Here is a 15,335-nt window from a genome sequence, read left to right on the forward strand (position 1 = left end):
AGCCAGGAAGAGAGAACTCAGATCCACTCGTGTTCCAAACCCCTGCCAGAGCTGTTAGACCCAACAAGTGTTCTCAGAACCTGGGTCCTCACCAGTACCTCCTCTCTTCTTCTTCAGTCCTCAGGGCCTTTTACAAGAGCAGAATGCCTAGCCTATTTAAAATAAACAATTTGTGTTAACGCAGAGGTATATATGGAAACCTAATTCTTCTTCTTTAGCATATTTTGTGTTTGTTTGTGGTTTTTTTATTTGTTTGTTTTTGGTACCAGGGATCGAACTCATGACCTTGTGCTTTCCAAGCAGGCACTTGTACCGCTGAGCTAAACCCCCAGCCCCAGCATGTTTGTTCTATAGCCCAGACTTCCATCGTTTTTCTTTCTCTGTAAAACCTCTGGGCTCTTAACAATGGTGTTGGGCTTGGAAAGTCTTCAAGGTTATCCACAGTCTCAACTATACAGGCACCTTCCTTCACATGCAGAACAGAGAGGGAAAGGCAAACAGAAGGCCATCTCATCCACCTGCAGTGCCCCCTGCTAAACTGAAGAGGTGACAGGACCGTATGTGGCATTTAGGACTCTTAAATCTGCAAGACCCTGATCCTCACTGGGTCGGAGTGCCTTCACCAGCTTCCTCCTCCTTCCTCTAGGCTCTGCTAATCACGGGCCAGGTGGGCTTTTCTCCTGGACTGAAGTCCTTGGGGTAGGACGAGAGTGGATCGAGAGATCAGCTGTCTTCAGAATTTTGAGGCATGACAAGGGCCACCTCTTAGAAGAAATGGAGTGGAGAGCAAAGAGAACTGAAGGGCTGGCTCTGCTCCTGTAGCCATTGGTGTGTTGAGATTTCATTGGTCTAAATTCAGGGCCCCCAAGCACACTAACATGTATAACTAGATTCTCTTCCCTCTGTAGGAAACTAAGTGAGTGCAGATACAGTTAAGTTGCTTAGGCCCTGGATTTGATCTTTTGCACATTCTAAATGCAGTGCAAAGTTTAAGTAGCAGAGGTACAGGCTAGACTGAAAATTACATCCTGTGCAGCTGAGATGCAGTGATGCCAGCTTCCTGCATGTAAATCACCTCGGCTTGGATGCTATAACCATCACGGTGCTGGAGTGAGGGATTGGAGGGGAATGAGGTGCTGCGTTAATGAAACTTTCTGCAGCTACTCCAAGCAGCAAAGATTTTATGGGATATTATGTCAAACTGACTTCTCAGGCAATTCATTTGAGAATTTCATCTGCACCCCTTGCCAGAAAAGTAATCAATTTTGTCTGGATTGGTTAGGGCAGCTGACTGTTGTCTGGACCTCTCAGGGAGTGAGGAATAGATGTCTTCCCCAGAAAAGTCATGACAAATATTTATTAACAGCCCTGTTGGAACATTTTGAGGTCCCCCTTCCACCCTGAGCAATCTTTTCAAAGATTCTGGAAAGCTACCTGTCTAGGAAAAACGTCTGTGTGATAGATCATCTTTATTTTCGCCAACACTTTATTTCGGAGTCTCCACAAGCTCCTCCTGTTTGTGACACTGAAGGGCTTATATGTGCCTGTGAGATCTCAGAGTTGCATGTTATGAGTGAAATCCCATCTCTTAGTGATAAAGAAAATAGAAAAGGACTGCTACATCGTTAAAGAAATCTGTTTATTAAGGTGTCTGGAACTAAACATGTTCGTTATAAGGAAGAGAGTGGGGGAAGGTGGACCCCGTCCTGTGTGGCTGCCCCCCTGTGATGATGGGTGGCCGTGAACACACAGTAATATCAGAAAAACGTTTTCCAGAGCATTTTACCTTGCTGTTGAAGAACACACTTCTAGGCTATCTCAAGAGATCTGATTCAGAAGGATACATTTCTGGACATGGGCTGGGCATGGGTATAGGGACCTGGCAGTAAATTCCCTGGCTTAGGATTCTCATTTAAATGAGTTAAATGAAGCAAGCTGTCAGCATCTGAAGGCATTAAGTGGTTTGGGGTCGCATCTTGGGTCCCTCACCCAGTGAAGAGCAGAGTGTGTTGCCTGAGCCCCCTAAAATAGGAAGCACTGACCCTGCTGGGGATACTGCTGCTACACTGGCATGGGCTGAAAGGGTAGGATGGGTACACATGGGGTTGTGAGCACTTCATATGGAAAACATGCAAAATGCACCACTGGTAATGTTGATGTATGGGATTAAATAAAATAGTACAGCCATCCTTGGTATCCATGGGTTCTAGGATGCCCAAATCCATTGGTGCAGAAGTCCCTTCTATAGAGTTTGTACATAAAATCTCCACACCACCTCCTGTATTCAAAATTTAAAATACCTAATACATTATAAGTAGTTGCTGTACTGTATTCAGGGAATAACAGCAGAAAAGTCTCTAAATATTCAGTGCAGACACAGTACTTTTTTCTAATATTTCCTATCAGTGGTGGGTTGAACCCTCAGCTATGAAACCCCTGGATATGCAGGGCTAAGTGTACAACTAAAATTGTTATCACTGCTTCTTTTTGCTCTTTTTAAAAACATACCTATCAGGAAGATTAAAACTGTACAGGCAGCTCCTGTGCATGCTAGTACACAATGCTATTCTGGAGAATCCCTTGGCTTGCAGGTGGGCGCGGAAGGGACTTAGAGAAAGCAGTGCAAACCGTGTCAGAGTGGCTACCAGGTCCTGTTGTTAAGAGCCTTACATCCACCTTCCCCAGGGCTTCTCTTGGCTTCCTTTGTAAGTTAGCGTGCACCCTGCATCCCTCCCTCGTGTCCAGTGTACTGAATTCCTCCGGCTACCACTGTGGCATCGTTTATGACTCACACCGGATGTGTCCTCCTTTACACCTGCTGCCCAGTTAGTGGGCTCAGTCTCCCCCTCAGGTAGACTTTGGCCTTTGAGTTCATAAAGTCCTTTGCAAGAATACAACGTCCACTGCTAGCTTCTTGCTAGAAAGTTATAGCAAATCCTTGAGAAATAAAAAATGTGTATCTCATAGCAAAAATCTGGATTTTGCATAGGCTGCCTTAACACTGGAAATGAGTAATGGGAAATAGAGGAAGTGTGTTTAGTTGTTTTTCTTGTTTACCGGCCTACAAATACAAATAAGCCAAAAAGTTGTGACTTTGCAATTTTTCCTCACTTTATTTATTTTTTAAATTTTATATGGCACCAGGAATCAAACTCATGACCTCACTCTTGCCAGGCAGATGCTGTGCCACTGAGCTATATCCCAGCCCCTTGACTTTGCAATCTTATTCCTTAAAAAAATTTAATAACATTTTGGCACCTTTGTACTATAAATATGATTCATAGTACAAAGGTGCCAAAGCGCTTAGGAACTATTTCTTGCAATGTTTTTCCTTGCAGAGGAAAAGGGCAGAGGTTTCTGGGAACTGAACCCAGGCCCTTTGCTTATGATAGGTATGAGCTTTACCTCTAAGCAATGTCCCCAGCTTGCATTTCGTTGTTATTATGGAACCAATGGTAAACCAGCAACTTATAAATTGCAGGAGATAGAAAACTTCCTATGTTGTTTCTGTAACTGATCATTTATTCATTTTTCTTTGCTTGAAAATCACCTTGACTTCTAAAAAAAATAAATATTTTTCTTTAATAGAAAAAAATAGAATTACTGTTAATGGAGACACTGTATAAGAAATCCTAATAATTTATTGCTGCATGAAAATTAGATTTGGGCTCAGCGGGTTTTTGCAATATCTAGATGTAGAGAAAAAGCATATTTATGAGACTCCAATTGAAGCATACACAAAAAAAATAAAAATTTTTCCTGAAGAAACACCTTGAAAGTTGCCCATTGGGATAACAGTGTTACTGGGAGTCCTGATTCTGGTCGCAGTTAATTTGGAAATTCTCATTCCTATTTTCTAAGGCCCCACTTCTACTCTTTTCCTCCCAGCCCTGGTCTCTGTAAGCCCACAGCAGTCTGTTCACTGCTGTTTGGCTCCAGCGGGAATTTGTGCATTTCCTGAGTTCCTGTTCCGTCTACACGAAGCCCTGGAAATAACACTATAAATGTGGGATTTGGTTCCTGCTCGAAACAGGTTTGCCCTGCAGAGAGTGAGGCTGGGGCAGAGGTGGCCACCTCAGCGTCAGGTGCTAGGAGCTGTGGTAGAGGTACAGAACATGACCGAACCACTTGTCACAAGCAAACAGGCCAGTGAGGCTCAGGACATCAGCAGTGAGTCATCTCTTTCTCATCAGCCAGATGCCTGATAACCTGGCTCTCTGGAGAACTTGTGAGCTTTGTACACCATCTCGAGCCTGAAGCGGTTTGGTAGAGGAAGGAGACATCAGGATGCAGCCCGAGGCAGCAACTCCTTGCTGGGCTCTGAGGAGCAGGCAGGCGGAGGGTGGGATGGAGTCCTCTGTGGGTGGGACTGAATCAGTGAGGGAGGAGGCCAAGTGTGCATGCAGCGCGCTCCTTCCTTGCCTCACCTCTCTATAAAAAAGAAAAAGAAAAACCTGCTGAATCCTCTGTGGTCTTGTCCTCATGTCACCTGTGTGTCCCTGACACAGCCCTCCCCACCTCCCGCTGCATAAACTGATGCCCTCTTTCCAACTCAGCCATCAGTAAGGCTCAAGAATGAAATAAAGAACCTGCTGCCGGATCCAGAGACACACGGAATTCCCTGTGCTGTCTCCTGGATGTAGGGCCTCCTGTCCCTGGGGGAGCTCAACAAGAGCCAGAGCTAAATTTAGCAGCAGCAGCTCTTCCATGCCAGGAGAGGAGTTAATAGTCCTGTTTGGATTCGAGCAGAAAGAGCGATGCCAGCCAGGATGGCAGGGGGGCCACACCCCCCAGGCTCCGGCAACTCCTTCTGATCTCACTGCATCTGAGCCCTGGAGCTGAACCCTACTCTCAGCTTCCAGAGCTGTCTCCCAGAGTGAGAGGAAAAGTCCCTGGGGCCTTCTATACATACTACAGAGCCCGTCAGTGTAGTAAGGACAGATTCCCCAAGCACCACCGAGGATATTTATATCCTTGGAAACAAGACTTCCACCAGGGTGGAATTCTACCTTCTACTCACCAGCCTTACTGCAGGCGGAGTGTCTTCACTTAAATTCCCTCTTCTTTCCCATGCAACGCAACTACTACCCTTCTAGGCGTCTTCCTAAAAGAGTTAAATACATCACATCACAGCGATCCATCCCCAACCATTCTAGCAGCAGTACTCATAATAGCTAAACCTTGGGAGCAGTCTAGATGTAGAAAATGTGGTATTTACACACAATGGAGCACCACTCTGCTAAAAAGAGGGATGGACTGGAGTCATTTGTCGGGACGCATCTTGGGACCATATTCTGAAGTAAAGAAGTAAAACTTGCAAGCTTAGTAGTACATGGTTTCTCTTACATGAAAACCCCAAAATATAAATAAAAGATTGACAAGAGGAAACAGGGAGGTGGATTTTCTTTTCTCTAGCAAAAGAGAAAGGGAGCAAAAGGTGGAGAGTGTGGAGCAGGAGCAGAAGGAAAGGGGACATAGGAAAGAATTAGGACTTGTCACTTATGTGTCCCAGTTTCCCACAAGGAGTATAATCACTATGTACTGCAAACATGTACTTAGAAAAATAAACATTTAAAAATGAAGTAGATTCCCTTGGCTCCTGACCTAATCACAGGATCACTGGCTCTGCAGCGCCTGTCTGATTACCCAGCCACTGTCCCTGAGGCCAGGGGACCAGCTGTCCCACTGTGCCCTGCCAGCTTCTGATGGTACCAGTTTTACTGTGGGAAGCTTAAACCACCGGCGAGAGCTGCCTTGAACTGCCAGCAGCAGTGACAGCAGCAAAAGTCCAGAAACCGCTGACCTGGTTGTCTCCATGGCTGCTTCACCTCTTAAAAATCAAACCCCACAGCTGCTGCTGAGGCTGAAACAGGGCATCAGTTGGCCAATGCTCCCTTAGGAGGATTTGCTGGACTCTGAAGCTCACAGATGGACAGTCCTTGGTGGACGGCTGCGGGGGTGCAGGTTCCGGTTTGCCGGCAGCTCTGTGAGAGCAGGGAGCTGTCCAGGCTTAGGCACAAGGTCACTAACCATCCACCGGCAACTCTGGATGTCCCCAAAGAACCCCTGTCCAAACTGCAGGCTCCAGAAGGGCAGGAGGCTGGTGCACTGGAGCACAGCTCTCTCACGGTGTCTGACTTCTCTCTGGGAACAGCTCATATGTAAGGAAAGGTCCTGTGTGGAGTCCCTGGTGAGCACAGAGACACTGGTTTCCCTCTGTGCATGTTCCTTACACAGGAGTGGGCAGTGGCAGGGATGGCCTGGGGTGGTGACCAGCTGTGCCAGTCTTGTAGCTGTGCTGGAGCAGGGAGGGTGTGGTGCAGGGCAGAGGAGCGATTCCTGGCTGATTGCACTTTGCCAAAGAAAGAGGAAGGAAAGAAGGAGAAAGAGGAGGAAAGAGAAGAGGGAGAAGCAGAAGCAAAAAAGAAGAAATGGTAACAGAGCCTTGGGGGCCAGACATGGCCATGAGTTCTTTGGCCATGGCTTTCCCATGACACTGGTCCTCTAGGCCCACACTCCAGAGCCCAGCCCTTTGTCACTGCTCTGTGCCCCACACAGCCTGGTCTGGTGCACCCCATTAGCCCGTCTCTGGCATCTCCATCCTTCCCCACCCGTTCTCCTGGCCTCTCTGCTCCTGCCTCCTCCACCAAGAAAGTAAAAGAAGAGAGGCTCCACCATGCCTGCCTATGAAATCACCAATACAAACTTCAATTCTGTGTTCTTTAAATGTATTTGCCGAAAGTCAAATTTTCCTGGGAAAAGATCTGGGTAAGAAATAGCCATCAATGTCATGTTGTGGGTTTTTTTTGTGTGTGTGTTTACTTTTTTATATTTGGGGTTTTTTAATTTTTAATTTTGATTTTTATGAGTCCATGTGTGCAGTGTGTAATGTGTACACGTGTCACGGGGAGTTGCTATGCACACGTAACACATCTTAGTTCGTGCTTCCTGCTTGCCTCGCTCGTTTCCCTTCCTGTGTGCAAAGGACCCATCTCTCGAACTGAGGAACTTGCTCCCTCAGTCTTAAAACTGCTTTTTCATGAGCAAAAGCACAGCCAAGGGACACCCTGGCTTTCAGTCGTTCCTACTCTTGCTCTGATTCTGTAGGAAACATATTTTCCCCACTTTTGGTTTTAAAGTAGATTGACAATGAGTTTTAAAGAACATCATTACTCTCAGTTTGAGTGTTGTATTTTTTTAAATAAGCGTTGGCAGCTTGTTGTTACGATTTTTCAGCCCACTGAAGATGGTGGTTGAGTGTATTCTGTTTCTTTCCAGTCATGGATCAAGACCCGTTCCGAGTCCTGTCTCCCATTATGAAGGAATGTGTGCTTATCCTTGTCCTGTTAAATCGTGCCCTTGTCAAATTCGAACAAACACATAGCCAATCTCCAGCAAAGACACTTTTGTTTAGGAATAAAGAGAGCGGATTTCAATCTAGGACTTACATACACCAGTAGAAGTGGCTTGTGATGTGTCTGGAGAACAGAGAGGTTAAGAGATTTATTAGGACAGAGAAATGCAGACAAGTTATTCTGAAAGAAGCTCTTTGGCTTTTTGGGTATTCGAGGGGCCACAAGCTCTGATTGGCACGGGGGGCAGTCACTATGTAAAGGTGGTCTTAGGTCATATTTGGTAGTTTCCTTGACAGCTCCTGAGTAAAAGTCGTCTTGTAAACAGGGCAGGCTGGTTGGTTGGCCCAGTTCTGTGACTTATTCCTGAACTAGGTGTCCATGACTGACTGGTTCCCTTTTCCTCCTTGACTCAGTGTTTGTGACAGGAGTGACTCTGCTTTGTGTAATGAATGCTCTTGACCCCACCCAGACCCTGGCTGCACAGAGAGGAGGAAGGTCCAGGGAGCCCTGCGTCAGGTGGCTGAGACAGCCTTGAGGACAAGTAATTGCAAATGGGGTGGCAAGTTCTCTCTCAGACATGCAGCATGGAGGGCAATGAACAAAGGTCCCTGAGCATGGGGAAGATGTGCCCTTTGCAGTGGCCTTTGAAGATGGGTAATGGTGGAGAACAGAGAGCGGGGAGGAGTGGAGGAGAAGGACCTGGCATTGTTCCAGACTCAAGCCCCAGGGTGGGGAGGAGCCGAGGCTGACCTGTGAGGAGCCTGCTGTGCCCACGAAAGCAGCAAGCGTGGAGATGAAACTGCAGCAAGACGGGTCCTAGAACCGCAGAAAGGACTGAGAGGACAGGGTGGGTGGTGAGTTAGTAAGCTGGACGGACTGAAGCTGTACGGCAGGGGACAGAGAAAGCCTCAGAAATACACAGACACCCCTAGGTGTCTTGTCCTCCTGTGGGAGGAGAGAGAAGTAGTCATAATCCCTGTGCACGTGCAAAGGCAATGGGAACACCGCCGCTGCCCCGGGAACTACGTTCGGGGATCGGGCTGGGTTTTCAGCAGGGAAATGGTTTCAGCAAATCAAGGTGTGGTCCCAACCAAGCAAGATGAATGCAGTCATCCCACCACCATGTATTCCGTGGCTAATCTATGCCAGGCATTGTGCTGAAGATGCCCAGGGAGATAAAAGATGTGCCATTCCTTCCAGAGGTCACAGTGTGGTGACACCAGGGGCACTGTCCCCATGGAGCTGCCTATCGTGGGTGTCGTGCTTGGCAGTAGATGCAGAGATTTGAAGTACAGAAGGGAACTGATGGCAGGATCTGAGGGCGATGGAAACCTCTGGAAGAGAGGCCAGCATGGGCATCAAAGGAAATGGGAGGTCAGAGAGAGCCAAGAGAGCCAGAGAAAATGCACAAGAACAGGCCAAGGAAAGCATGTCCAAAATGGCACACAGATCAGAGTCCCCAAGCAAGAAACAAAGGTCCCCACTCAGTCTGGCAACTGAATGTCCTTGAAAGCTTGCGTGTGTGTGTTTAGATGTACACAGCTATCATTTGGAAAGAATTCTGCTTTTGTTGATCACAACTCCGAGTGCTTCATTGAGACTTAACTGTCTACTTGGCCACAATTTTAACTACTTTGCATAGGTAATGACAAGCCTTTGGTTTACGCCTGTACCAGCTGTTGGCAATAGTCCGTGACAGTGTTCTCTCTGCTCCTGTGCTGTATCTGCAGAGTCCAGAACTACTCAAAACTCTCATAAAAACTACAACTCAGGCTATTAGTTTTCATGAGGTTTTTATAACAGTTATCCAGTATTAAAATATAATCCATCAGAAGAAGTAAATATGCAAAAAACTATACTCATATAAATAAATGATTATATGGATCCATAGGCAGATAGATGCAGATGTGGACAAATCTCCTATGCAGAAAGGTTCAAAATAAGTTACATAGAACTGCCTGCTCGAGGAAGTGGATTTGTGCTTAGTGACTTCTGTGTGCACCTAAGAGAAGGTAAGAGTGAGTTTATAGTGAGGAAAGCTGACAGTTCCAATCTCAGCCCTGAGATCAAGGCTAGGGCTGCATGCACACAAACCCATCACAAGCTGAACACATCCTACGTCACAAATGTGTCTAATGCACCCAACCTACCTCACGTGGTAGCTTTGCTCAGCCTGTCTTCAGCATGCTCAGAACACGTTGGCCTGCGATTGGGCAAAGTCATCTACTACAAAGCCTAATTTATCACCAAGTGTTGAATCATTCATCTAATTGAGTGAGTTAAAAGTGAACAGCAAAATGGTTATAGGCCCACACTCTCACAGCACCAAAAAGCCAAAAACAACTCGACCAAACCATTCTACGTGGAAGACCATTGGTGTTTGAGAACTCTGTATTCAAAGCTTTTCTATAAATGTAAAGTAAGATCAGATAAAAGTTTATTTAAAACTAGTGGACTATTTGCTACCCTGGGTTTTTTCTTCAAGCCCTGTGTTTTCTTACGGCCCTTTTGTGTCCTTCATGTCCGCTGGGATGTCCCCTCCTCTTGTTCCCACCATTCAGAGCTCATCCTCCTTGATATCAGAGCACACCTGGCCTGATGCTGACCAAAGAGAATCAGCAAGTACAGGGCCGAGGTGTAGCCAAATGGTAGAGCACTTAATTTGCCTCCTGAGTGCCCGGCCCTGGGTTTGATGTCAGCACTGCAAATAAAAATAAATATTTCCAAGGTGTACACTTCTGTATGCTGGGACCTGTTATCCTGTGTAATAAAGGTTAGCAATCCTGAGATGTCGCACTGCCAGAACAGGGGCTGCTTCTTCTTGGGTGATGCTCCATTGGCTGTACAGTGCTGGCACATATAGGCAGTCACTAGAGGACTTAATCGATTAGTATCACCACAGATGACAGAGGCTGCTGATGGCCATTATTCTGAGCAGACTTCCTGGTTGTCAAAGGACCATTGTGGGTAGTGCTGCCTGGAGTCAATATCACATTACATCCCACCTCCTTAATCACACCAGACCTGCAAAAGTGGCTTAACTTAATTCTGTCAACCCAAGGAGCTAGCCTAAGGAGCTAGTAAAGCACACTACTGGGTATGTTTTGGAAAGTCATGGAGATGTGACTTTGGGTTCCACATAGGGTCCCTGGACACATTTCCTGTGGCACTAGTTCCCCCCTACCCTCCATTAAACATCTTTTCTCTTCCATGCTCTTCTGCTACACTGTTTCTGCCTTGGAGCCAGCCAGCCATGGACTGAACCCTCTCAAACCATGAGTCAAATTAACCCTCTCCTCCTATCCCTAATCCTAAATTGTAGGTGTCAGGTATTGTGTCTCAGCAATGAGAAAGCTGACTGATACAATTTCTTTAGACTCTGGATCAGGAATAGCTGCTTAGAAACTGGATGAAGGCAAAATGGTACATCTTGGGGGCTTCTATGGTACCTAAAACCTTCTACCATTGAAGTCATTCCTTCAAGACTGTTTTTAGAGGTTTATCTACTTGTATTTTGTGAAAGTATAGGCTGAGGACCTGTTAGAAGGAGTAAAATCTGCCCAGCCCTTCACCATGCAAGGTGACCAGTCTACAACACTGTGAAAAGAGAAGAAGCATTTTAGCAGAGACAGGAATAGAAGACTATATCACCCCATGGGGGGAGCTCCACTTGCTCAGTCAGAAAAGAGTGATCTCCTTGGAGCCGTGAGACGGGAGTGGTGGGGGGAAGTTTTTGAGAAATTGGCTTCTTACTCTTCATAGCGTGTGGACTCAGAGGCCAATTGGTTTTCTGCCATTTTAACTCAAAACTATAAGCCAGCATTCATAATTCACCTGAAACAGGAAAATCAGGAAATCTTCCTGGGAACAGGATCCTGTCTGTTTTCACCCCTGTCCTCCTGTCTTCATCAGTGGGTGGCCCATATAGACGGGATTGACACTGTCACTTCTGTGATGGTGACTAATTTATCACAATTTTCATTAGACAGAAGCAGCACTATACTATAGTCAGAATGTGTTTCGGAGACCTGCATTCCTGCTTAGAATATTTCACATGAATTATTATCTTGGCCCCACTGGAAAGTCAAATGTATGGGTGTGTAAAGTGTAGAACAAGCAAAAGATGACTTGATCCTGCAGTTTTACTCATCTTTACTTAAACACAGAATGTACTTGACACAAACCGATGGGGAAATGATGAAGCCTTCTTGAGGGGCAGCTGTGATTGGTTCTTTCCAGCCCAGTCAGTGGAACCCTCTGACTGGGTGAATGATGGTGAAATGAAAAGATGGTGAATGAATTCTGGCATGTATGAGATTTTTTGACATTGCGTTTCTTTGATTTATATATTCAGGCCACCTAGATTAGTTTATAATGAAAAATTCCGGAAGTACCAGATATAATTTCCAGAATATTACAAAAGTGGTAGTGTTAATAAGCTGAATTCATAGAAATGCCTTCTTTGGAGGATCGTATACCAATCTGCCAATCCAACAAGTAGCTAATAGGATTTTTTAAAAATATGGGACACAGAAGTCTTTTCCTTTTTTTTACATTTAAATGATCAGCTTATTATGTTTGCAGCAGAGAGGATTAACAAACAAATCAGTATAAAGCCTCCAAATCACAGGTTAACAATCGTGAGGGTGTTTGTTCCAGGACCTGGACCATTTCTTGGTTGAACCTCGATATATCCAATTCTGGATTGGTCACAGTTACAGGAGCCAAAATGATCTTCTTGGTCTACACAGCAGAGGACAGGGTTGTTGCAATTCTTCAATGAATCTTAAATAACCTAATCAATATTCTGAACAGGGAGATAGACAGGGTTTAGCTTTGTTTTATTGTTTTTCCTCCTCAAGACTAATTGGGGAAGCTGCAATTAAATGGATCCAGTGGAGAAAGTTTTAATTTGTAAATTTTAGGCCTTGAGCAGGAGGTATCACAATCCCTGACTTGAAGTTATACTACAAAGCAACTGCAGTAAAATCAACATGGTACTAGAACCAAAACAGAGCCGAAGATCAATGGAATAGATTAGAAGATACAACCACAACTACAAACACACTCAACCACCTTATCTTCGATAAAGGGGCCAAACATGTTCACTGGAAGAATGACAGTCTCTTTAATAAATGGTGTTGGAAAAACTGGCTCTCCATATGCCAAAAACTAAAACTAGACCCATGCCTATCACCATGTACTAAAATAAAATCTAAATGGATCAAAGATCTAAATATTAAAACAGAAACACTAAATCTATTGGAAGACAAATTGGGTAAAAACCTTGAAGACATAGGAGTAGGTAGAGAATTCATGAACAGGACTCAAACTGCACAGGAAATACTTCCCAGAGTCAATAATTGGGATCGTCTCTTATTAAAAAGTTTCTGCACATCAAAAGAAATCTCCAGCATAGTGAAAAGAAAACCCACAAACTGGGAAAAAATCTTAGTGAACTGCCCCTCAGACAAAGGACTTCTGTCTAAAACATACAAAGAATTTTAAAAAATCAGACCCCCAAAATTCAAAGACCCAATCCAAAAATGGGCATCTGAAATGAATAAACAATTTTCAGATAAAGAAATACAAACAGCAAATAAATACATGAAAAAATGTTCACCATCACTGGTCATTAGAGAAATGCAAATTAAAACCACACTGAGATTTCATCTCACTCCTGAAAGAATGGCCAAGATCAAGAAAACCAACAACAACAAATGCTGGAGAGGCTGTGGGGAAAAAGGAACTCTCCTGCACTGTTGGTGGGAGTGTAGATTAGTGCAACCATTGTGGAGGTCAGTCTGGAGATTTCTCAGAAAGCTGGGACTGGAAGCCCCATTTGATCCAGCTATTCGACTTCTAGGCATATTCCCAGAAGAACTGAAAGCATCATACCACAGTGATATATGTGTACCCATGTTTATAGCAGCACAATTTGTAATAGCCAGATCTTGGAAACAACTTAAGTGTCCATCAACTGAGGAATGGATAAAAAAGTTGTGGTATTTTTATGCAATGGAGTACTACTCAGCTATAAAGAATGATCACATTAAGATATTTATAAATAAATGAATACAGCTTAGACCATACTCATAAGTGAAATAAATCAAACTCACATGTATAAATACCAAATATTTTCCCTAGTGTACGAAATGATAAAAATACATAAAAGTATGTGGTAAACATGATTCCCAACCATATTGGTTTGAAGCCATATAATGTTTTCACTCATTAATTGCAATGGTTTTAACCTGGGTTGTTTGATTTTAGTATCAGTGATAATACAAATAGCTATTTTGAAGAAAACAACACATCATAAAAGCTAGTGCTGATTTAATATCATCTTGTTTTGAAGTCCCATCAAGCTGTTGTACATCTGTTTCCACTGGTTTTAACATGTTGTATCTTACTATACTTTACTATATGTGATAGTATAAACAAAAATTTTTATAGGCAAAGAGATAATATAGAAACCGTTGTTCATTATCTGTTAACTGGTTCTAAATACCCTGTAATTCTTTCATTCTCTTGAATGGCTTCATACTGTCTTGATAAACTTGATGCTATAGTATACGAAGTTATACTCAAATATTTCAAGGAAAGAGACACTATGGTAACTACTATTATGTTAGATTATCTGGTGGTGAAACACAATGATGCTTAAATTGTTCGGTTCTGACCTGTGTTGTTCTGTTACAATGTCCTCTTTTATCTCAATCTCCCCCCTTTTTAAATTAATCTATCTTTCTTATTTTTTTAATTAAGGGAAAACTAAATTAAAAAATAGTGGGATATATTTTTTGTTTTCCTGTTAACCTGATTTGAACCCCAGTATTGCTCTCCCCATCTTGTTTGTCTGATTATACTATATTCTATTTTGTTTGATAGTATCAAGTTTGAGGGTATAGGCAACCACTTTTAAGGCAATAAGATTTACTATGATGCCCATTATGGTTTGACTATTATCTTCTTTTGAAGTCCTGTAAGGTCTCCAGTGTAGGTTTTATTGGTTTTGTTCTGTACTATTTTGATCAATTTTATTATACTTGATGATATAGGCAACTCTTTTTAAAAATAGCAAGAAGCACAATGGTAACCATTTTTGATCACCTGATATTCTATTTTTGCATCATGTACTATGCCCATCCTTCTGTTCTAACCAACTCTGTTTTGTTTAGTCACGTTAGGTTTTATTCTCTTCAAAAAAAAGTAATAAGAACTGTGGGAGTAAAAAAAAAAACAAAAAGTGTAATTGTTATTGTAAAAAAGAGAGGAAAGGAAGGTGGTCTAAAGGATATAACTGCATGTATGTTTGAGTGTGTAGGATGGAAAACCATATTACTGAGCTTTTGTTGGATCATTGAACGGAACTGTCTGCCATCTCACTGTATGAATGTCCACTTTATATGCTTTAATTTTATAATTTGGACAACTGTCTCTAAGATGACAATATGTAACCTATTAACTAGTGATTTCTTAATGTATGTTTTTTCTTGAAATTCTGTATTATTTGTACCCTTTTACTGCCTTGTTTTTTTTTTTTTTTTCCTTTCTTTTTTCTCTTTAAATCAAAAAAAAATATTTTAGGCCTTGGTGCTCAGCGCTATCAACTTACCCTGAAAGCAGGTCATTTTCCTGCTGCGGTTAATTTCAATATAGCCTATATAATTGACTCTGCCCAACTTGTGACTTCAAACTGATGAAGACATTAGAGAACTTGTATGAGTCACACAGAAGGCAATTACAGAAGTGTCTTAAAACTGGTGAATAACCTCATAAGGATACTCACTAAGGCCAAGGTTGATGGTGTTTCAACATGTAGATTTTGGAGTGCACAAATACTTAGTGGCTTGTCAAAAAATACTGATGCCTGTGGCCCATCTGAGAGCAGTAAAAGCAGAATGCCTGAGGATAAGGCCCAGGAACAAAGATTTTGTGAAATTCCCCAAGCAGTGCTGAGGCCGTTGCTGGGACCTG

The 15,335-nt window shown here is 43.4% G+C and overlaps 1 protein-coding gene and 1 long non-coding RNA gene across 13 annotated transcripts in view; one reads left to right on the plus strand and one right to left on the minus strand.

The window, feature by feature from the left end:
- The window catches only part of Aff3 (ALF transcription elongation factor 3), a 502,385-nt gene that overhangs the window by 376,298 nt on the left and 110,752 nt on the right, over positions 1–15,335 (plus strand). The gene's annotated exons all lie outside the window — the stretch shown is intronic.
- LOC134471354 (uncharacterized) overlaps positions 1,863–15,335 on the minus strand; it is a 55,654-nt gene continuing 42,181 nt past the window's right edge. Inside the window, exons 2-3 of the long non-coding RNA XR_010040767.1 lie at positions 5,021–5,104; positions 1,863–4,431 (exon numbers count right to left, since the gene is read on the minus strand). This is a non-coding gene — a long non-coding RNA (uncharacterized LOC134471354). The remainder of the gene's footprint in view (positions 4,432–5,020; positions 5,105–15,335) is intronic.

Source organism: Cavia porcellus, unplaced genomic scaffold, assembly GCF_034190915.1.
Source record: "Cavia porcellus strain 051 isolate PalLab524CR breed Dunkin Hartley unplaced genomic scaffold, mCavPor4.1 scaffold_18, whole genome shotgun sequence".
Classification (NCBI taxonomy): Eukaryota; Metazoa; Chordata; class Mammalia; order Rodentia; family Caviidae; genus Cavia; species Cavia porcellus.